Genomic DNA, 23,980 nt, shown 5'->3' with positions numbered 1-23,980 from the left:
AAAAAGCAAACTGGCACACAAGGAGAGAAATCATCTGGAAGCAAGACAACAGCATGAAGAGCCACTGTCCTGCCCAGGGCATTGTAGTCCGACAAAGACCTCAAAGCTGTGTTTCTGGTGAAAAAGCAGAACAAATGGGGATTACAATATTTGAGGAAATAGAGTCTTTCAGTTGACCTACATCTCCCACAGAGACTCGAAATTATAATCCCAGCATACATGTTCAGCTATTGAATTTTTAGATTCTGTATCAACACCATGAAATTGTGTTAGATGGCAACTAAATGGGTAAAAAAGGAGATTAGTGGCAAGAGATGCTGACAGCACTTAACGCATCTGGAGGTTGAAATGTGGGCTGACAGCTCATGATTTCAGTTCATTTCATTTTATTCCAACTTGACAGCTTCAGATCCAAACATTTGTGTTCACAATATGTATGTTAACACCTTCTGTAGACTACAACAGAAAGCAAAATACACGTGGAAGAATAAACTTAAGGCTGTGAGCTTAAAAAAAGCCTGAGACACATTAAAATCATTCTCTACCATTTAGCAGCGGCCTCTAAGGTTTTGATTAGAGTATTCATTGAATCCTGCACTTTAACACACCGAGTCAATTAGATGAACCAATGTGTGCGCACACACGCACACGCGCACACACACACACACACACCCACATTTAAACTGGTTAAATTGAATAATGATTGAAAGCATTGCCATCCTCTGGCAAAGTCCAGCACAATAATCATACTCACTCACAAACAACATACATTAACGGCTTTAGTGATGGTGATGTTATTGTTGAAAATACACTTTTTAGTGATCGAAATGCAGAAGAGGTGAAGCTTTCTCTCTTGGTCTCCAGTTTGTTGTAAATAGATTTCTTGATGAGTATGAGAAGATAAAAAAGAAGAAGTGCAAAATAAAGACGCACTTCCTTCTGCCTTTCTTTTCTATTCTAAGTCAGGGGTAACCACAAATTGGAAGCAGTTTCAAACAGTTATTCCACTTACAACTACAGGCAAGCTTAGGCTCAGCAGTTCAGGATCAACTTCTAAACTTTAATTTATTACTCTTTATACTTTATTTTAAAATAGTTTTTATTATTTACTTATTTACTTACCTAATCAGGAAAGCCTAAAGATTAAAATCTCACTTTTTAAATATAGGCAGCAATAACAGTGAGATACAAACTAACAGAAGTTGTATCATTATGCCTATTTTTTCATCTTGTTTAATGTTTTATAGTAACTAGTTTTAATTTGCTGCTTCCCTGTTAAGCACTTGCCTTGCTTTACAAATAAAGATTATCATTGAATTATTGTTATTGACTATTTAAATAGAACCTCCACTGTGTGCATGTATATGTGACGCGAAGAGAAAGAAAGACAGAAAGGGAGAGAGTGTGTATGTGCTGTATGTTTACGAAGCCTCAGGAAATACCAGGACAGACACGCTGACTCTCCAGCACTTCAGGCCCATGTGACTGGAAACACACAGGCCAGATTGTTTGCATGTTTGCTCGGGGGCCGCGATAAGAACATTTGGTTAGAGAGAAATATCAAAGCAGGGCTGAACATCTGAATCTGGCCTGCCACTGGAGGTGTGGTCCAGTTTGGCTGCTTATCTCTCGTTAAACTTTTGTTTTTGAGTTATCAGCCATCCTGTTAATTTGCATGATGACTCTTGCGTTTGTGTTCCCCTAGCGATCCAGTGCAACTAGCCTCCATTGGCTTCCTGCTCTCATTACAGTAGCATAATGCAGGTGCAACCGGAGTCAGTAACCTTGCTGTTGCTCAGCACTATTTACAGAAAATACACACGAAAGCTGTGAGAGCTGCAGCACTTGACAGGTTTTCTTTACTAACCTACTTTTCTTGCTAAGGGAAGCATATTTACCACAAATTTACCATTTAATGTAACACAAATGCATGTGAAGCTTAATTTTAACTGAGATTGGATCTGCATATTTGACACCAGCTTTTGCAGCTTTCAGTCCAAAATTCAGTAATACTGTCAACATGTCTAGAAAAGCAATACTGATTCAAGTTTCCAACCATATTTTTTAATTTTAATTATTTTTAGTCTTCAGCTCATTTTCTCCACTCACTGGTGTGCCCGAATAAGAACTGCAACAAGTCTGACAGAACCTCTTGTTACATTTCATCATTAAACAGACAAATAAAAGAACAAATTTGAGCAGTACAGTCTACATTTGTGACAGCTGAATGACCATTGTGTTAAAGTTGTCGCCCATAAAGATGAAGGGGAGACCGAGGCAAAAAAAAATGTAGTTTTCCTCTTGAATTGCCACTTCACTGAAGTGCTGTCCTGTCTCGTAAAAGGTCAGTGGAAAACCGACCACTGATCTTTATAAAACTCCCGAGCTGCAGAAGCTAAACAGTGGTGGCAGAGATGTAAATATTTTGAGGAAAAGTTCTAATCTCTTACCTCTTCATTTCCTCATTTACTAAATATTTAAGCGAATCCCATTACCATAGCTTTATGCATGCAAGTTTGAAACTAAATGTTCCAGATCGCACAGAATAAGAGACAAGGCAGGCATAATGATGTGTTAAATCCCAGGTGATGAATCTGAGAACGAAAAGAAAAAATAATCTGGATGCTGCCATAAAATGCTCTCACCCATCGTTCTGTCTGTGTTTATACCTGGCACGCAGCGACCTGTCTGGCTGGACTTCTGTGCATTTCCCGTACAAAAGCACGTCACTATCAATCTCACACAAAGATGCCACTATAAACGTCATTAAATATGGTGTCCAACAAAAGGTATGAGCAGCCAGTCTCAATAATTAATTCCTCCTGTTTCGTGCTGCGACGACTCCTCTGATCAGAGCTCAACCTAGTAACATGCTCTGTTATGATTGGCTAAAGTAAGGTCAGTGTCTCAAGAGACGTGGTTGTAATATCCAGCAGCAATTAGTGGCTACTGTGCGGGTGTTGCAAATGTTATTATGTGATAGGGGAGTGAGAGTGGCTGCGGGTAGAGATTTAATGTCATGTTTCTGCATGCTGTTGCCAAGCAAAACTGTCCATTGGAGCACAAAGCACAAAGACAACTGGTTACTCACTGGTGATCATGTGGCTAAATAGAGAAGAGTTTAAAAAAAAGGAAGCAGCGTCGCAAAAAACTGTCGAAAAATAAAAAAAAAACACTGAAAGAGCTAAAAATACATTTCTATCATTATTTGGATTTCATACAAAAATCGAAATTTTTCTCTATCTAAGGCTGCATTCAAACAGACACTTGTCATAAAGACAAAGCCTCCTCCTTCATTTCAGTGAGACCACTGCATTGGCATGAGCTCAAGCAAAAGAAATGCAGGGTTGGCCAGCAAAAAATAAAAAAATAAAAGTAGCATCTGGTTTGATTTTTCTGCAATGCAAGGCAATGTCATCTAGCAACACACTGCAGTGGCCAATCAAACCTGTCCAAGCCCACATACGTGGTACATTACATTGTGACAAGAATGTGGAACCTTTCATTGTAAAATACAACGACAAATTTCTGCTTTTTATTTCGCAATTGTCGAGACAGAGGAGAAAATCTGTTATCTGATAACATAACAGAGAAAGCCAGAGATTTTCCAGAGCTTTAAATTCCTGCCTCAAAGTACTGCACATTTTGAATACTATACAGCTGTCGCTCCCAGACTTTCTCACACCGTGGCACCCCATCGTAAGAAATGTTTTTCCGTGGCCCGTAAGCCTAGCAGTCTTCAGTGTTCAATCTGATTTCAGGTCTGTTGTTCGGATTCAATTCTCAGACTGTGTTGAGGGCTGAGAGGTATCAGCATTTCTTTGAGCTTTTTCAAGAGCTCGGGAGCTGAAAAGCGTGTTGCGTTACTGTGATAACTGGCAATTGAGAACTGTAGCTGTGACATTAACTGAATAGTTGTAAGGGTTTAAGGGTTTATAATTTGGTGATTTTGATATTTATTGTCCCCCCCTCGTTTTAATATGTTTCAAAATGTGGTCAGTATAGATGTTTCTTTGTTGTTTTTTTTATAGTGGTGAAGTATTATTAAAAAAAAAACCACACATTAAAATATGAAAATGAACAAATTTTGCAGCACCCCTGGCCTATCCTTACACCCCAATACCCAGAGAGTAAATCTGTTTGCTGTCTTGGCATCTGGTAAGCCTTCAAATATATTGATATATTATTCAAGCTGGACTGGTAAAAATTTGGTTGCTCTGAACATGACCTAAGCCAGAGAGGGATGATCAGTGGATCTTACAGGTTGAAGGAGGAGACCGTATGTAGCGAGGTAATGGGGTTGTCACGCGGGTGCATGTCCAGTGAAAAGACACTTCTAGCGACCAACTGGCAGTCCACATCCTCCGAAGGACAACAGTGTGAGTTAGCAGTGGCAAGAAACCATTCCCGCTGGAATGTAAAGGGCGAACAATGCAGAAACATACAGAGTCATAAGAAAAGACCACTGTCTCCATCAAAACACAGAGGCAATAGAGGGAGTCAAACAGAAAGTTCCAGTAAAATGGCTGAGAGATGGACACTGAACAAGCTCGGCGTCTACTCCCTATGAGTCAATCCATTGTGAGGCATACAACACACAAGTCAAGTTCCCAGTGAATCAGAGCAGTCAGCTGCCATCCACCACCTCAAGGCACAGGGCCAGTCGAGCACAGGACCGCAGACATGTGACCAGCTGTCTCACACCACCACCATTAGTGTACCTCGTCTCACCAGGACAGAGATATTGACAGAGAGCTCTCGGATTGGTTTCTCTAATGGATTAACTCCAAAACATGTTTGAGCAAGTTCTCTCGGTTTATTCAGCTCAGATAGATAGTATGCTGCTATGACATAGTAGGAACAGAGCTAGCAGGTGTTTGTAAATCTATAGTTGACTGCAACTTGTGATTTAAAGCCTGCTGTCAGGAGGGTGCAGTTATATCAATACTGCAGCAGGAGCTTGTGTGAGGCCTGTCTGAGGACGCCAAAATAACGCGCTGCTTCTACCCCCCTTCCGCTGACAGCAATACTCAACACTACACGTGCAGCTGTCTAAATATTACTTCTCCCTTCTTCTCTTCTTCATCTCGCCATTCCTCTGCTGCTCTCTCGCCGTTTCTGTCCCTACGCGAGCTTGGTGGCCGCCGAGCAGGACGAGTTCAGGAGGAACAACTGTTCAACGGGCGCAACTGGGGACGTCCACATTTGGTGCACCATTGTCATGTTAAAAGTCCGAGGCAGAGTGGCAGACGCCTGGGAATAACTCACCTTCTGCTGTCAAGCTTTGAGCTATAACCAGTGGCACACCTGTGCTACCAATTATCTTGTAGCCAACCACAATTAAATTATCCCAAATGAAAATAATATCTTCTACAAGGCTCTGCAGCAGTCAGTACATTTTTTTGTGAGTACAAGTCGTCACTAAGTCAGTGTATGCAATTAGGCTTTTAATGCAATTTATATAAAAAGGCAGACTACAGCTAATCTTATAAAAACGACAAACAGAGCCAATAAAAGTCCTCTGATCTTTACTTCATTACTGGCTTGGCTTGCTCTCCTTATGCAAAGAGTCCCCAGGTGCATGAATGTTTCATGGCCACCCTGCTGCCTGCTTCCCTGTGCTGGGATTCAGCCTCTCTCCCTCCTCCCTGAGGAAGCTCAAACTCCGCTGTCAATTGCACTCACTTACACTCTGCTACCGTCATCATCAGCCATTAGTGGGGGGGGGAGGCGGCACATACAGTAAGACAGCTGTTTTGCCTTGATGACTCAATCATCCCCTTCAGTGGGATTAGCATCAGTATCATCATCCTCATCATCGCTTTTGATCCCAAAAATTACCAAACAAGTCTGAAATTGACGACTATCAGCCTGTCTGTCACAAATTCCTGAGTGTTCAAAAAAGCCCGACGTCATGATATAACACTCCATCATGCTACAGAGCTAGAGGAGATGAATTTGTGAAATCCAGCACATTTTATATCAAGGCCTTTGAAAGAACCAAAGGAACAAATTATTAATTTCACACTTTGCGAAGGTGACAAAGTGCTGTAAATACTGAAATATCTGTTTTTCTTCATTCTTCCTGGCCAAATATCTAAGAGATGTTGGTCAATTTCAAATTTTTTTACTAATGTAAAACTACTCAGCTACAATTAAAACTTTGACATGCAAAATTCTACTCAAGTTAATACATTTTTGCAGCGGGCCAAGGTGGAGCTAACTTTAAAGGAATAGTTTGACATTTTGGGAAACATACTTCTTTGCTTTCTTCCCAAGAGTTCAACAGGAAGATCGCTACAACTCCCATTTCAGTCTGTTCAATATAAAGTTGAAGCTTGATGAACTTCGACTACAGCAAGTAGGATGTGGGCCTATATTTGTCTCCCGCTGTAAATACATCCTCAAACTAGGCCACTTGAATGGCAGTCAGATCAGCTGATTTGCTAATTCAAGGCCCTGCAGCTCTGCCACTATCACCATTTCATTAGCTTTACACAGACATATTACATGCAGACGATTTAGCAGAAGCTGTGTGGGGTCGAGTCAAGCTCGTTGGATCTCGGTTGTATTTTACAACAAGAACGTACCAACCTAATGAGACCACAGTCACTGCTTCCACTGACAAAGAGAAATGCAATAATATGGCAGCGATAGGCAGAAGAAAGGCTTGTTAATACGGTCGTATTTTGAGAAGCAGCATCGAGGTAGACCATTCACAAGCCAACAGCATTTCAATGCCAAGTGTTCTTAAAACATATTATGCCATCCCATTAATTAATCTGTTGGCTTGTGAAGCGTAGCTTATTCAGGCTATTCATCACGAACAGGAAATTGACAAGTTCTCCGTGGATGGCATGTCAAAGGGATATCAGCTTTAATTTTGCATCAAAGGAAGCAAGCACTACTCCATTTGTTCAAAACTCTTCGTTTTCCTTGCAGTGTCTTTGTTCGACTGGTGCCAGGCAGATAGCTTATAGAAAGACTCATGAGATGTAAAGGAGGCTTGGAAATTCAACGGGGGTCAAAAGACAGCGGGGAAGTTCATCTCAGAGCCAAGTGTTGCTTAATGGCTTCCTGCTGCTATATGTCAACTCAGCCCATCAGAGTGGGCTGCGGAGAACATCTGCCAAGAATACACAGACACTTTGTACTACCACAGTCATCCTGTCGATCAAACATGTTCTGGCATGTCACTGACTATCACCAGCGGTTGCGATTGCCTCTGATGAGGTGCGCCTGCACTGGCTTGGGGTGCACGCAGAGGCATGAGCGTGTGCTTCTACATTGGTATGGGTCTGTGGGAAAGTCGGGATGACGCCACGGCTATTTTTAGTCCAGTACACTGAGTTCTGCCTCTGTGTTATGCTGCTCTGTTCCTAGGACGGGCGACCGGGTCATTAGCGGCAGCAGAGAGCACCGGGATAGCTCTGGCTCTGCTCCCTGACCCTGGCCCTCCAGCTCCTACTTAAGTGGGAGAGACTTACAAGATTCCTGGGCGGCAGTTTGGGGGAGGCTATCTGCAAAATAGAGGCACTTTCTTGACGGATGCCATGTTCATCCACCTCTCTCTCTTTTCTGTGACTAATGGGCTGATAATTCAGCTGTGACCCTGGCACATTATCTCACACCTTCTCATGGGAAGAATACCACCACGGAACATCTCTGCCCCAGTCTCAGCCTTGAATAAGATACGATCGAGATACCCAAAGGTGGTTTAAAACTAAACGTATTGTGAAGAAAACAAGCTGGGATCAGATGGAAAATCCTCACTAGTGTTACGTACTGAGGAAAACCCAAAAAGATAAGATCGTAGATGGAGAGGTTTTGAGAGGATGAACTGGCTCAAGTGCCTTCTTGTCATACCCAGTTAGTCACCCAGCAGTCTACAGGAAAATCATCTTTCCACTCAGTGATATACATCAATCACGGACCTTTGAGTCAAAAGTCAAGATGAAAAAAGCCTCACGGGTAAAGTCCTTGGATACTTGTTCATGATTATGATACCATCAATATGTGTTGTTCTTTTCATTCCACAGGGTTGTGTAATTATTTTCCAGTTAAGTGAATTCCTGCATTTCAAAGAATATTATTGGGCACTCTCACAGACTGAATTTGATCTTGTCACATCCAGCTGCTGGTAATAAACGGAGTGAGAATGTTTTCTGGAGAACTCATACTATAACTCCGACATATCTCTTGTGGCTGTACTGCACTTTTAATTACTGTAGCTACTGTTTGTGTAGAGAAACAAAATGTTTTTTGGCCACTTATCTACAGGGATATAAAATGCGCTGACAGACAAAAAAAATGGCCCTGAAATGCTAGGTAAAATAACTTGCGCCAACACCAACATCAAATAATGACAAAATGAAGGCACATGTCAAGAACAAAACTTTACATGAGTAAAAAATGTAATTACATGAATTACTGTGAGACAGCACGTAGTTTACGTACATCTTTTGGCTTATCTGACTGTAATAAAACAAACATGGATGGGTTCAACAGTAGGCAAACACGTTTTCCTATTTTCTACTGTATTTACATTCTTTATTTCAAACAAAACATGGTGTTTGTCCCCCAGATGAATATCATTACAAAGATTCAAGATCTTCTTATTCCTTTCCAGGCCCTTTTATCTATCTTTTAATCCCCAAACTAACTGCGAGGAATAACCCTGAAGTTACAGATAGCCTGTCTGTAATTTCTGTCTTTATCCAGTAAACACTTCACAACGCTTGATTCCTGTTGAAACTGTACAGAAACTGTAAAGATCACATGCCGAATGTTGCCCTGGGTGTTCTGTTTGCACCAAAAGCTCCCCAAAGTGGGTCCTAACAACATTTTTTTTTTTTTTTTTCGTTATAATGTCAAAGTTAACTCAACTCAGTGCTCACACACCTGGCAGCTCACAAAAGTGATCTTTCAACCTCTGTTTAACATAATGAATCTTCATTTTGTGTTAAAATATGCTTTTTGGTTTCTTTTCATTTCAGCACTTGCTTCAGGAAAACACCCATGTATAGACACTGCAACAGCCTCATCACGCTTATCGGTTTAACAGCCTGTCATTCAGACCTCTGGGTGTTCGGGTTGAATGATAAACTCTCACTGCTCTGCCATGTACTTGTTTAATAAAGTACTTCCACTTGACATAACACCGGTCAGTTGAACAAGGGAGTTGTCATAGTGCCTGGGTGTGAAGCTGCTACAATATTTGGCTGTGGTCTATTTTATCAAAATGTCTCTCTGTTATTATATTCAATAGAAATCTCTTCAGAATAAGAGTTCACTCCAGCAAGTGATAATAATCCTTCTAATAGGCCTGAATGTTTTGAAACCTGAAGTTAAGTGGCAGGCTCTGCTCTCTTTGTTTGCTTGCACAGGGGAGGTGGACATGTGCGCAGAGCCAGGCCCTCTATCCTTCCTGTTCAGTTACCAGAGGCCTCGCGCTTATCAGTTCCAGATCTCACAAGAAAAGAGAGAAAGAGAGACCACTGACAGGAAGGGGATTTTTTTTTTTTTTCCCTCGCCCCCTTTTTCCTTTAGCAAGGTTAACAGAATGTCTGCACCCCTCACATTTCACAGAGGAAAGCAATTATTCATTAGGGCTCACACTGGTGCTACAGAGACAAAGACCATCCTGGTAACCTTCAGATATCAACCCAAAGAAATAAAAACCTCACTGCCAAAGAACTAGTTGATTAATTGGTGACCTGATTGTCAGATAATAACTCATCAACAAATTTTGATAACCGTTTAAATCATTTGTCTAGAATAATTTGCCAGGATTCACTGGGTCCAGCTTCTCCAATGTGTACATCTGCAGTTTCTTTCTGTTTTTTAACACTGTAAGACGAATATCTTTTGATTTTGGACTGCTGGTCAAACAAAGCAAGCTATCTGAAGGAGTCCCCTTGTGCTTTATGAACCCACAATGGGCAGTTTTTTTTATACCATTTTACATTGTATAGACTAAACAAAGCCTAATCAATAAAGATAAATAATCATTAGTTACAGCCATATACACATTTCATTTCGGGAGATTGTGTTTGGCTATCAACCTCAGAGGTTACATTTGTCTTTTTGAGACTGTTGCCATTTGCTTTGACTGCAGCCTTTCCATCAAAACCAGCTATATTTTCCCTCCACAAGGCAGCCTTACTTCGTCAGTGAGAGGAAAAGAGTCTGTCATTGAGAGAGAGAGAGAGAGACAGAACTGACTATGAAGCACTCATGTCATGTCCCTGTTTGTGTCATATTCCCCTCTTTTCACTTGCTCTCACTGTCTACCTCGCCTGACATTTCCACAATAATCACTTTGGTTTATCCCACTCTGCTGTGTGGCGGGCAGATGTCTGTCAGAGCACCGTATTCCTCAGCATTCACACTGCCCTAATCAAGATTAACCACTTATCTATTCAGTGTGTGTGCGTGGATGCTGGATGTCCCAATTCCTAATCCATGAGGCCATAGCTGGATTGTATAATACAGTAGACGAACCAATTACATTCCCTTTCCACGACATAAATCTCTGTTTCAGTGGGACATACACTGAGCTACGTATTGCATAAGGCTGAACTGCTGGTTTGCTGGTGAAGCGGATAGTCATGACCGTCTGTATACACGCATGTGCACATTCGTCCGACTGCATATGGACTTGGATGTCGTTAAAAAACATAAACAGACGCAACATCTCAGCACTTTGTTACTCAGAGCCCCCCCAAGGAGCTGCTGATGAAATCAACATGCTCTGCGAGGTGAGCCGACCCGGGCCACACACAAACTGCTGCCATCACATGTTTATCAAAGCCACTCCAGCAGAGTGGAGGACAGAGCACGTCCGAGCAAACAAAGTTGTGGTCTTTAAATCACTGTAGTGACAGGGGAATCTGATATCTGTTTCCAGTAACAAGCTTTGTTTGATTCCAGCTGTGATATAACATCTTTTCCAGAAATATTTCATGCAAAGTGACATCTCAGTTAATGAGGAAGTGTCCTTACAGAGCCTGGGAAGTCTCACGGATTGAGAAAATGAATCTATGCACACAAATAGTGAATTTGTGCTCTCAAATCATTTACTTCTTTCGCACAAATTAGTCATTCCTGTTCTCAAATTTACAGAACAGACTACTCGCAGGGCTGGTGGGTTAACTAGCCTGCGAGTAGTCTGATTAGTGCTAGTCACTCACAACAGCTCTTCAAGCTTCTTTTGATTTTCAGATTTCAGGACTGTACTTCTAAAAAGGGCCATTGATGTTCTCCAAGCTAGCTAGCTTGCTGACTTTCAGCGAGCAAGCTCATTATCTTGGTTGCTGATTTAACAGTAAGTTTTTTCACAACACAGTTTTTGCAAAAGATGTATTTGAGCCATCAACTCCTGTCTCATAAGTCTCTAAAAGTGTCTTATACACCGACAGAGGAGGTTTTAATAGAAGTGGGTGGTGCAACAAAGCTAACAGGCTATGATAGCTTCCTTCATTTTGGACTCTCTGGCCAACGTCAAAAGGGATTTTTAAAATCGGTCAACAGCACAAGTTCCCTGGAGCTGAAAGTCAGTTTGATTTCGCTGTATAGTTTCAAACTGTAACCGCGCCTGTAAACAGCGATACACAGCGGTAGGTCGCAACTGCAAATAACTGATAGCAGCCAAATGTAACATCGTAAGTGTATAGAAAAGAGTGATGAGGACAAATGTAATGAATGTCATTACCTAATGATATGAGCGTGAAGCACTGAATTCACTATTTGTACGTTCCACAATCTGAAAACACAGCCGCTAGCCTGTCACTAGCATTCTGGCTGCCCCTCAATAACTGAGTAAGCACAACAACCTGTAAGTTCCTACCGCTGCGGAAACACTGATTTGAGAGCATCAATTTCTAATTTGTGAGGCAGAATTTGAAACAAATTTTACCCCCGAAATCTGCCGGGCTCTGTAGTTTCCACCATATACATATAAGAAAAAAAAAAAAAAAAAAAGACTCACTTATGTTGACTTCAATCCTTGATTCTTCACCACGAAAGACCCCCCCACCCATTCACACACCAGGAGGAGAAACACTCCAGCGCCTCGCGTCTTCTGCCCCTGAGAGAAGTAAGAGGAGAAAAAGAAAATACATCAGTCACCGCTGCATTATCCACCAATCTCCAAACACTGAATTATCACATTTGCATTTTTTCCCCTGAAAAGCAAGCCCACTCAATGATTTTGCTTCTCGCGGGGCTCCGAGTGGCTTCCATCTGTGCCTTGCTGAGCGTGATACACTTCTTCCCTGCACGGATAAGCTCCTTCACGCTCTCGTGCCCATGAAGGACGAATCAAAAGAGCAGCCGATACTTCACATCATCAGTATGGCATCATAAACATCCACCAGAGTAAGTTCACTGTCATCGCACATTTTCAATTCATCCCCACTTGACAGATGAGCCTATTAAGAGAGGCCTACACTATAGTTTAGCACTTGACCACATTAGTTAGTTCGTGTAGTTCAAAAAGGTGATCCCCAGTGTGTGAGAAAGCATTACATTTTGAGCCCGTTAAGGACATAATACAATATCCCGGAATATAATAGAGCGCTAAAATTGAAACAAATTTCCAAACGAAGAAAAAATTTGATTCAAGTTTCAGTTAACAATCGTGTCTTATCTATGTTTGTGAGAATTAATTTTCCCTAATGAATTAATCATTGTAATTACAAGCATAATAACCATAGACTGGATTCTAGCATGTGTTATCCTTTCCATTAATAATGTGTGCCTCTGCTGGCATCTCAGAGAGAATAAGCAAAAAAAAAAAAAAAAATGCTTTGAATATTTGCATTTATAACTATTTCAATGCCTGAATAAATTAATGAATGAGTGGCTGACCTCTACGTGTAGAGTCTAAGAACATCTGAGTGTTGTAACTTTATTTTTTTTATTAAGACCTCAAATGTAGAGAAAAAGTCAAATTTGGATGTTGAAAGCGATTATTCAGGTCTTCATTGGAGGGTCGGTACAATGTCAGCTAAATTAAAGTCCTAGAACGCTCTTTGAATGAAGGGTCTAGGTTGAGGTAGCACTTCTAGATAGCCATCTCCTGAGGTGGCAGGCTACTCAGCAGGTGAAAGAGTATAAACAAACTACTGGTCTTTTTCTTTGTTCCTGTCCTCAACTGAATTTTTCCTTTGACTCTCTCTCTTCTGTTCAAAGGGCATGACACTAATTTTCATGGAGTAAAAGAAAAAGTCTGAGGGCATCAGCAAGCTTCTTTTTTTTTTCACTCCTCAAATGTTGAACTATGAAATTTCAAGGAGCTGAATTGAATCGTAGAAGAACAGAAAGAATAAAAATGTCTCCAGGGTGTTTGCTCTAGCTCTGTGAATATATGTGTGCAGTGTGTAAGTATGTAACAAATGCAATTTTCCCCATTCCTCCTCCCCTCCTTTACCACCCCCAACTTAAAGTATATAGCTGTATCCTGTTAGAGTGTCATTTTCATCAGGCGTCTGTTTAGTGACACACAGCATGCTAGCCTTTTCTGTCCCCGACCAGAACTCCTCTGGCTTCTCCTGAGCTCATGCTTTGGATGACAGGACAAGGCTAATGCTCCAAATATAAAAACCGTCTAACCACAAGATGTATTTTCACATTCAGCGGGAGAAGGCAGTCCCTTGTGCCTTGCACTTTTTTAATCCTCTTTTTTTATCATTGGAAGATTTTTCAGGCAGCATTTCTCCCCTGTTAGAAGTGCCACTCTCTGAAAAGAGAAAGTGGAGGAGAGCTGGGGGCTCAATGGGTTGGGAGAGAGGAGGAGGAGGAGGGGTTGACGCTGGGTGCCTCCTTTTTAAAGCCAGATTCTCCCCAGATACCTCTGTGCTATTCATCAACAGCTTTTCCAGGGCTGTGAAAAATCAATGTGCTCTGCACTGCAAACAGTTCATAATGACGGGGGATGGAGGAAAAAAAGCTCAACTGCAACAGAATTGATTTGTTTAAGTACAATAACACGGCTCTGCAGCGCGATGAGGAGGAGGCTCAAGCGCCCAGACAAAGACTGACTGGCAATATGAAACCACAAGCAGTAATTGATAAACTGCTGGTAAAGTGCAAATCTGAAATACAGAAGCCTGTTATCTAATTAAAGGAGTTTTTCTCTGAATTACCACCCGACAGAGGAAAATACACTTTGAGTCTCAAGTGAATGCATATCTGCTCCAAGACAGAGTAAACCCTGAATAAAGAGTTTTAAAAACCATAAAGCATTTCTCTGTTATAAGAAGATGTGAAAAAATATTCAAAATTTTAAAAAGTTAGACTTTCTGAAAATTGAAACTGAGATATAAATCTTCACATTTGAGAAGCTTGATGCAGTGAATATTTGGCAATTTTGAGTTAAACAACTGATTAATGACAACAATTGATACATTTTCCCGAAATCGACTCATTGATAAAATGACACGCACAAGAAAATCCCACCCACATCATATTCACACACACATCTGCTCTAACTATGCGCGCAACTCGCACACACATTATTTGTGCTTTCGGCAGGGAGTCACTACATCCCAAGCCAATTCAAAGCACATGCAGAAAGGGTTTCATGTTGCATTAGGCCAGTTCATCAGAATGTTTAAAAGATGACACCAGGCTTCTTGTAGGAAAAAAAAAGAAAAGAGGTGAGATTTTAAACCTCCTGATGCTGCAAAAAACAGGATCCTGGAGTAAATTGTGTCAAGACAGGCCAGCACAATAAAACATTTCACCCATTCCACCCCTTTTAAGCCAGCCACAGAGGTGCATTTATCATTGTTATTATTCCTTCAGAGAGGCCCTCCCAGGTTTAATTGGATCCTCATGGAGTCAAAATCCCCACTGTCGCTGCAGCCACCGGAGCTGGACAGGATCATTCCTCCCCAGTCAGCAACGAGTTTTACTGACTGCAAGACCCGGTGCAGTCATCCTGTGCAAAGTGGCCACGTAAACTGCTGGTGAGTGAATGAGCTGGGTGGCGGGAACTGGACACCACCCGCTAAGCCCGGACAATGGCAGGCGAGAGGCACCTGGGGAGAAAGTCTCACCCGGCTCCGCTCTCAACGCTGTAGAGAAAGCTCTTGAGAACCACAGGCTATCCATCCACAAAGGCTATTATTCCCAGTGTGCCACATTCACATTTTAACTGGTAAATACAGTAGGTTTTGAATGGGCATGGACTTGAATCATGTAAACAAATGGAACAGGAAAAGGATTAAAGAAGTTTTTTGGCCTTTGAAAACTTCAAATGACCTCAAAAAAATCTTGCAAACATTTCCTCTTTTAAAAAAAACCACAGATACTACATGTAGCAATGATTAGAAGTTTAAAAAGCAGGTAAAAACAGAGAACTGTGTGAAAAAGGAGTTTTTAATCACATCATTATGTTCTTAGTAAATACCAGCTCTGCAACTTTTGACCTCCCATTCACCTCCCTCAGCAGTGCTCCACTTCCACTTGGTGTTACCTTGGCAAAGAACTCACAACTCCTCCTTCAGGCTGCTTCCTGTTGTTGATATGCTCAAGACATGCAAGATCAACCAAGATACGCATCTCTGCTTTTCAAAGGACACCCGACAAAGACACTTGAGGTAAAAGGAGGAACGCTGGAACAGCAAATGTAGGAATGACAATCTAGTCATGTGTAATGATTTACGGCAGAGAGGCAGGTTTTCATTTTTAGATGAAGACAGGATTTTGTGGAAGCAAGCTGGTAATCATCTCGCCTCACAGTCACTGTTTGCGTATACACTAATAATGTGATTATAGATAAATTAATTAAGGGGATACTCTGACTTTTGCAACTGTCATGTAACACTTTAATTGGGTTATTTTAGTGAAATTACGTTTAAAGGTTGATAACTCATCAATCTTTCAAATTACATGTCTTGTATAGACTTTTTTAGGGCTGCAACTACTCATTAATTTCACTATAGATTAATCTCTTAATTACTATTTCTATATTTCACTGACAGTAAATTTCAATGCAAAGCAGGTCATGACCACACATGTAAATACTGCCATCAGGTTACTGTTGAAATTGCAGTTATGTGTAACCTAGATGTCTAAATAAAACATTCAACATTCCACTGAAAATTGCGCGGTTTTAACCTAGATGTCTTTTGACATGCAAAGCTCTAATTGCAAAAATACTTTCATGTAGCACAATTATTAAACAAATCTTAGATTATTGGGGAAGTCAGGTAACAACATAAAGCCTTTTACCGAGTATTATCCTATTCTAGAAATCAGTAGCAGGGTTGTAATGCCTGCATATACTGTATGTGGTGTACCGACTGACACGCAAATCCAGGTTAACAGAGGAGGGACCGAACATTTTCCCAACACAAATGCGGCTTGTCTCAGAGGACATCCATATGGAGTGATTACATTAGATGGAGTCACATGTTGTTGTGGGCCAAAGCCGTAAACACGAAGTGTATCACTGCAGTGAATGAGTGCTGTAGTGATGATTACAGGTTTAGAGATAATGGTTTTTTTGCATGACACATTTAGAGAGCATGGGACACCATCACAGTTAGCTCCCCGATCTTCACTCTTCACTGATTAACACAAATGCCGGCGCCTACTTAAACTTCGCTGCTGTAATTATGTGGAACCCCATCACACACAAACATAACCTATACAACGCACAAAGGCAAACACACTTTAGTGCAAATCACTGCAGTGGTATAGATGTTGTGTGCCCCCAGATCAGCATCACAGCAACTACCAATTATGTGTCTTATTTATGCAAATGCAGGTAATTTACTTCCTGCCGCGCATTACCTCCCAATGTGTTTGCCCTCTAGCATCGGCTGTTTGTATTGTGGAGCACCTAAACAAGTAGAGGACTTGAATGAAACGATGCCAAAAAGGTTCCTCTTTCAAATGAGAATAATTTTAAAGGTTACTTTAAAGGTTTATTACAAGTTAGGTTTTGATTTTGTAGATTTGGCAGTTGTTTCTATTCGGTCATGATGCAAAATGAAGGCCTGGTCATACCAGAAAATGACACAGAAGTTTTCCTTGCCTTCACAGAATATGCCTCGCTAGAGGCTTGGTAAGATAGCTGGTGAGCTAACGGCTAAATTGCTAGCCACTCAGGAACAGTCTCATGTGATTCAGTCAGAACATCTCCAAACTTCTTTTTCTGTTTGCTCTTTACTGGGCTGCTTACTCCCACTGGCATCCGCTCTAAGGATTCTCATATCATTCAATAAAGAAATACTGAAGAGTGGAGAAAAAGCTTTCTGGGCAAGATAGCTAACTCATTATTAATACTGACAGGAATGACGGGCAAAATCATGAAAATAAGGGCAAAGTTGTATGAAACTGGATTTCACTTTCAATATCTATGTTTTTTTTCCTAGTTCAAAACAGTGAGCTGATGCTTATGTGAGTCTTACATGAATTGATGGCTTCAATATTGTTTCTCCTCGTCCTCCTCTCTACATTATATCTTGTTTCAAAAGTGAAAGCAGCCCAAGAGGGCGCCTGTATTTTTCTTCCTTTGTTTCCAGTCTCTCCCTATCAGAGCGAGAAGGTGGTAGCAACTCCCACGAGGGAGATAGAGGTGCAGGCTGCTGGCAGAGCGCTAAAGAAAAGAAATGCTGCACCGTCTGACCACAGACATAAAAACGATGCCCCCTACCTCCCCTACTCTGTCCGGCTTCATCTGCAAAGGAAATCGCATTCCCTGCAGCCAGAGATTCTTCTTTGGTCACCTGGCTGTTCTCACCGGCTAGGGAACAGAGGAGGGTTTACTAGACGTGAAAGACCTCATAGTGTAGTCTAATGGAAACAAGCAAGACAGAGAAACAGAGGGCAGATCTTCCAGCCAATTGCAAAGGAGAGGTGGGTGTAATGAGGCCTGATCTGTCACAAGAAAGAACCGCAGACCTGTATTTGCATTTTCAGCCCCTTTCTTCATCTCCCTCCCTTATCTTTTCTTCCTCCTTCTTGTAATAAGGAAAAAGAAATAGCAATGAGAAGGAAGAAAGGGGGGGAGCGGACATATACACAGAGGATTCCAGGGAGGGGAAAGAGAGCACATTACTATTGGGAGGGAAAAAATGATTAAAGGCTGAGATGAACACAATCTGCTGGTTCCAGAGGAAAGAGGAAGGAATTTCCAGAGCCAATAAGCGAAGCATCATGGGGAGACTTGCCTCTCCCTGCTATTCAACCATGACCATGCTGGCTGAAGCACATTTCCTACATCCGCCCTTTTACACTTGCCTATGGCATGTGCGTTTCATGCACACACAGTCATTAGTGCATCTAGAATATTGATTTTAAAACATTGCTACCTTCTATTTATAGGAACTACTACAGATTTGATACAGAATTGTCCACTGGGATTCCTCAAGATTGCGATTGCTGCAGCTAACCAGGTATAATAGCGTTAAGATGACTCAGTTGCAGAAGACTCTCGAGGCAAAGGGGAGAAAAGAAAAACAGCAACATCAATAATGAAGTGAAGGAGATGGGGGGAAGAAAACAAAGCCGTTCATAACAAATGAGAAAACAGGCAGAGCGTCTCATTGCGAGAGCGCTAACGACAATCAATTAGCAATTGCTCATGATCTTGGGTGCGTCGGAGTATAAGGTGTCTTAATGAGTCCCATTTCCATTAGCTGCTCGACTCGAGAGGCATAAGGAGGAGGCTGCTCCCACTAGCTCCTCCATCTCAACGCCTAATGACTGCGAGAGTGGATTACTCCATCAATTCCTCGCTTCTCTTTGTTTATCCCCTGCGTAAATAATGGTCAACCATTACAATGCATTAAGCGGGCCACTCTACGCAGAGCAAATGAGAGGGAGAAAGAGGAGCACAAGTGCTCCGACGGCATCCTCCAGTGATCTCCAGGAAATCGGGTAATACCGGCCATGTGGTGGCAGAGAGGGGGGCAAGGAGGTGTAACGAGAATCTGATGCTCGACAAATATCTGGCTGGTTTTTACTGGGAGGTATGGTTGTAGAGTAAATGTCGGAAGAGAAGGAAAGGTGGAGCAATGCCTTATCTTATAAACACCACATCTAGACAATCATGTTCAACCAAATTACCAAAAACCTTCTTCCAATGCTGGATCCTTTCAGTGAAACCAAGAAAGTTTTGGGGGTAAAAGGAAAAAGAAACAACACAGCTTTATTTGCTAAACACATAGTAAATCACAAATAAATAGGAATGTGCAAAAGATTTTCTACCTGTGGCTCCATGAAATATTTGGTTAAAAATATTTGGTTTCTTGACAGACACTTTGCTGCTGAACAATTTAAAAATAGTTTTCTCTGAACATCACAAGTTACCTCCATTGTATTGGGGTGTCGAAAGAAATCTCAGCAACCTGGGCAAATAAAACCAAAACTCTGCACTGGCTACCACTACAGGTACGTTTTTCAGTTTGTTATTTGCATGAACTGACCTTTTGAGAGGATCATTTGTACCCCTCAGTTTGGCTGTTTCTTCTAATTTGATTCTTGCAAACAGGGATATTGTAAATGTAGTGTAATGTTCACATCACTGGCCTTGATGAACAGCCTCAGCGATGTGAAGGGATGGATTTCAACACTACAGAGGACTTTATTTGTGTCATATGAGACAGTATAATGCACCTCTGTTGTTGCAGTGCTTTCACACTGGAATGTACCAATCAATATTTCACTGGCTCCATCACTCCCTTTCTATATTCCTCTCTGTTTCTGGCACTTTGGTTTCCTTCTTGTGTCACAGCACCGGACAGGATAAAAATTAAACGCATCAGCAGAAAAACACACAAGTGGAAATGATCTTGCCACTCTGGCCGCTCGGGTCATGAATTCAGCTAACAGTGCTTATCACAGGCGGCTGATATTAGTCTTAATAGCTGCAGTGACAACCCGCCTTGAGAGAAGAGGGGCTCTGTTTCCCGGGCTTCACCACAGACAGGTGATTCTCATCTGCGGTCTCTTGATGTGTCTTAGCGAAGGCAACGCTGGCTGAGAAATGTCTGGCGGCTGATTGGGGCAACACATCAGAACCTGACAGGCTAATACAGACACCAGAGCCATGTTCTTACGCTCTCAGCATCGATCAAGGACAAATTAAGAATTCAATCAAATGATGATCACATTCTTGAATTATGATGATGTGATGACCCAAAATAAACACATAAGTTAATATACCACATACAACATGTTTTCAAATGTATGTAATAATAATTTATTGTATACTGTTTTTGCAATTAGTCTAAAAAGATTTAGGTACTAAATAGTTTTTTCCTAAAAGAAACTGATAAAAGATGTGCACCAACTCTGGACTGCTACTGTGAATTTAAAGCTGCACTAATAAATACTTTTATATCTTAAATCTGAAAGGTGTCAGTGGCAGTAACAAACTCATAGACAACTATCATCCAAGTCTGCAGCCCCCCATCAGCTCTGAGTGTTTTAACTTCTTTAAGTTCATTGTTTTGGTTCATTTTACTTTTTTGGTTCAGTCTGACAGCTCTCAACGTCATTTCCAGCCACAGCAGGCAGCTTCTATCCACCAAAAAAGTTCTGATTAACCGACTATAAATTCCTGACACTAAACGGCCGACAGACAAAGTTAGCAACTAGCTAGTGGACGTAATGGAACATACAGCAGTTACAGAGGCAGATATTTCCCTCAGGAGTGAGTGGAGACCAAAAGAGAGCTAAAACAGAGTGGATGTTGGACTTAGATTCTCTGATTGCCAAAAACACAACTCAAAATCATTTATAAAGTTGCTGGATGTATAAACAAATGGCAACTCTATAGCTATAATATGTCAAAAAATAATGAATGCAGGTTTAATTTCACAAAGAGAAAAACCTGTAGCTTGCCTTTAGCAGTCCATGCAACAGAAAAGATGTTTTTTGTGTTGATGTTCCCTGGGATGTATAGCTGACTTCTTTTCCTAATTTTTATGTACACAGGCTTGCACCTTTGACCTCTTGTCAAAGAACAAGATGTTTTCTAACAAGCTGTTCATCACTGATGATTCAAACAGGAAAGCTTCAAGTTTCATTTCCAGTCAAGCCCCGGACATGCTCCAGCTGCCAGTCACATACAGTAACATTGTCTGTGTGTCTATGTTTCTCACGACTGAGTCCAAAGCAATTTTGAACAAGTACAGTAGTTTTCTTGTAGAGTTAGTGAAAGTTCTGTAGGATTTAATGCAAACACAATAATTTAGTTTGCTCAGTGTGAAAGCGCTTCATGACTACAGTGCATGAGGAAATATCGCCAGGGTCAAGAAGTGTATGTGGCATAAGCATGAATGTCTTGGTGAGAAAAAAAGATTTTTCCCTCTGAACTAAAGGTTACTTGTTGTAGCCTGTCGAGGAGCCGTGCTGCGCTGCCTTTGAATGGGACACACAGCCTGGCTGGGCTGTATAGACGGACGGCAAAGTGAAAGTGTTTAGTTAGATACCTCACAAAGTAAACCCACATGAAAGAATTACATACAATCAGCTCACATAAGAGAAGTCAGCCTGCATCAAAACCACCATACAACAGAAAACCCACTGAACACACCAAGATCCTCACTGCCCCTCAACATGAAGCCAGACAAACACTGTTTGGAAAACAAATGTCAGGACATCTTTTCAGCCAGAATGCTTTCCCACGAGCCAGAGGAAGCCTCAGCTACTCCACTCCTCCACAAATGACTGAGCTTGTGACTGGGACCATGTCAACTTGTTCCTCCATTTAGACAGGGGGAGGGAGGAATTACTTTGATCCACTTTGAGGCATGTCTTCCTTTACTGTCAAGAGCCGGTTAGGGTTTACAGCGGAGGAGGAGACACTTGTGCATCCACTCTATGGCAAAGCTCGGACAATTTTTTTTCCCCCACAGTGGCACTTGAAGCCCAAATAAGATTAAAGTCTTAACTAATTATGGTAAATTTGAAGGAATCAATGTTGTTGTCACTTCCAAACCACAAAGAGACAGCAGAAGTAGCAGAACCCATGGTGACCTCATATCAACACAGAGAGATGACACTCTATTTTACAAACATGACAAAGTGCAGATATACTGGGCAGAGCCGGCTGCAGCTGCAGATCTGAGTGTAAAACAATGGGAGTCTGTGCTGATTTCTGGCCTGAACAATAGCAGGATGACATGGAGCCTGACAGACACACACACAGAGCAGCAGGATCTACACTGCAGACAGGAGAGGCAGCTACGCAGAGCAACAACACTGCCAAAAAACATCTCCTCTCTTCCTTTTTCCTCTTCCAACATCTTTTTATGTGTTTTGGCACCTCTGGCACTCATAACTCAAAAGTGAACAGTCAAACTTTGAGCACCAGCATGAGCACAACCTTGTGGAGGGAAATGAGTTACTGCTGAACAACTGGGTATGAATTGGAAGATAAGTTTTTGGTGTCTGAATCTGCAATTACAAGTGTTTACATACTGCAAATTTCATCAATTAACTTTATTAAATAATTAGCTAAATAAAAGCCGAGATGCGGATGAGAAGATCAATACCACTCTCATTACTGTCTGTTAAATATGAAGAAACAGCACGCAGCCAGACTAGCTTAGCCATGCACAAAGACTGGAATAAGGGGGAACCAGCTAGCCTGTCTCTGTCTAACAGTAATGAAATCCCCCTATCCATCCAGCCCCACTGAAGCTCACTTAACCCATTATATCTTGTTTGTTTACTCCGTAAGAAAACGACTGTAGTGTAAAAGTTTCATATTTAACAGACAGATGTCTCATCTAACTCGTGCACAGGCAGAATGTCAAACTGTTCATCTAACAATTAATTCTAAACATGTAGGGGACCTTATTAAATTGCTTAACGGGTCAGATCTGGCCCCCGAGCTGGTAGTTTGAGACCCTCTGGTGCAGATTTACATCAATAAAAATGGCATGCTTTTCCAAAACTGAATAAATTATCTAATTTTACTATTGGTTGTTATTGGAGAAGAGCTAACAAATTAAATAAAAACAATAAACAAGATTAAACAGTATACTATATAATACAAAAAAGGTCAAATGATAGAGCTAAATCCAGGAGGTGATGAAATCTCTTGTCTTCCATATGCCACTGAGGCGCTCAGAGTGTCCTTCATTATTAATGTCCTCGGAGAAGGACTTGAAGCAGCTTTGCTTCTCTTATCAATCATTCATCTGCTTTCCATTGAACACGCTCCGATCCTCCAGTGTCAAAATCAGACACGAAGTGGCTAAAGCACCACCAATCTGAAGTCTTTCCTTAATTAAAGGAGGCTAACATTAGCTTCAAACACCTCCTCTAAAAATGATCAACGAGGCCACACTATTGTGGGGATCCCAAGCAATCTGTACCTTGTCAGTTATTTCATACACGACACTCAGGTCTCATAAATTAAGAATCGCGTGCCAGAACCGATTTGTGCCAACTCCTGTGCGTGTCCTTGTGTTTGGAAAACACCTCAACAGTGAACATTTGAGATCGAATCGGACTGAAATAATGTCAATGCAGATTTTTTAGTAAAACTGATTTTTTTTTTTTTTTTTTTTTTTAAACATTTACACCAAATAATACTTTTTTTTTTTTTTTAAAGCAACCCAAGCTGCTGTCTTCTCGCCTTCCCACCCTGCACCCTGTCTGAACAGGATCCCATTTCACTCAACTACGGCAGGCGCTGGGTTAACAGCAAACATAATCAAACTCTGTGGTCTATCCCTCTGTGGAGTGGAATTGAAAGCATAATGTGCCGAGTTCTTCGGCGGCAATCTCCAATTACCTTCTGCGTGCAAGTGTTCGCTGCGATGGAACTTTTCCATTTCATCATTGCACTCAAGCTGCCCCCATCGAAAGCCAACCGGCAGTGGCGGAGGCAGCGGCAGCATCACAGCAGACGGTGTCATCCGTACACCGCAGGGGGATCCTTCCAAGCTGCAGTGAATTCCTCGTTTTGTTTGGGAAAAGATTCATGTCGATACAGACCACAGGTGCA

At 41.5% G+C, this 23,980-nt stretch overlaps 1 protein-coding gene across 5 annotated transcripts in view; it reads right to left on the bottom strand.

Moving 5' to 3' along the window:
- The window catches only part of LOC120794469 (zinc finger MIZ domain-containing protein 1-like), a 112,824-nt gene that overhangs the window by 70,710 nt on the left and 18,134 nt on the right, over nt 1–23,980 (bottom strand). For all 5 annotated transcript variants that reach the window (XM_040135569.1, XM_040135570.1, XM_040135571.1 and 2 more), the window contains exon 2: nt 11,990–12,088. The gene's annotated coding sequence lies outside the window, so the exon portion shown is untranslated. The remainder of the gene's footprint in view (nt 1–11,989; nt 12,089–23,980) is intronic.

The sequence above is a fragment of the Xiphias gladius genome, chromosome 9, assembly GCF_016859285.1.
Source record: "Xiphias gladius isolate SHS-SW01 ecotype Sanya breed wild chromosome 9, ASM1685928v1, whole genome shotgun sequence".
NCBI lineage: Eukaryota > Metazoa > Chordata > Actinopteri > Istiophoriformes > Xiphiidae > Xiphias > Xiphias gladius.
The sequence above is the reverse complement of the archived record's forward strand: the minus strand, read 5'-3'. Positions and strand labels throughout refer to the sequence as shown.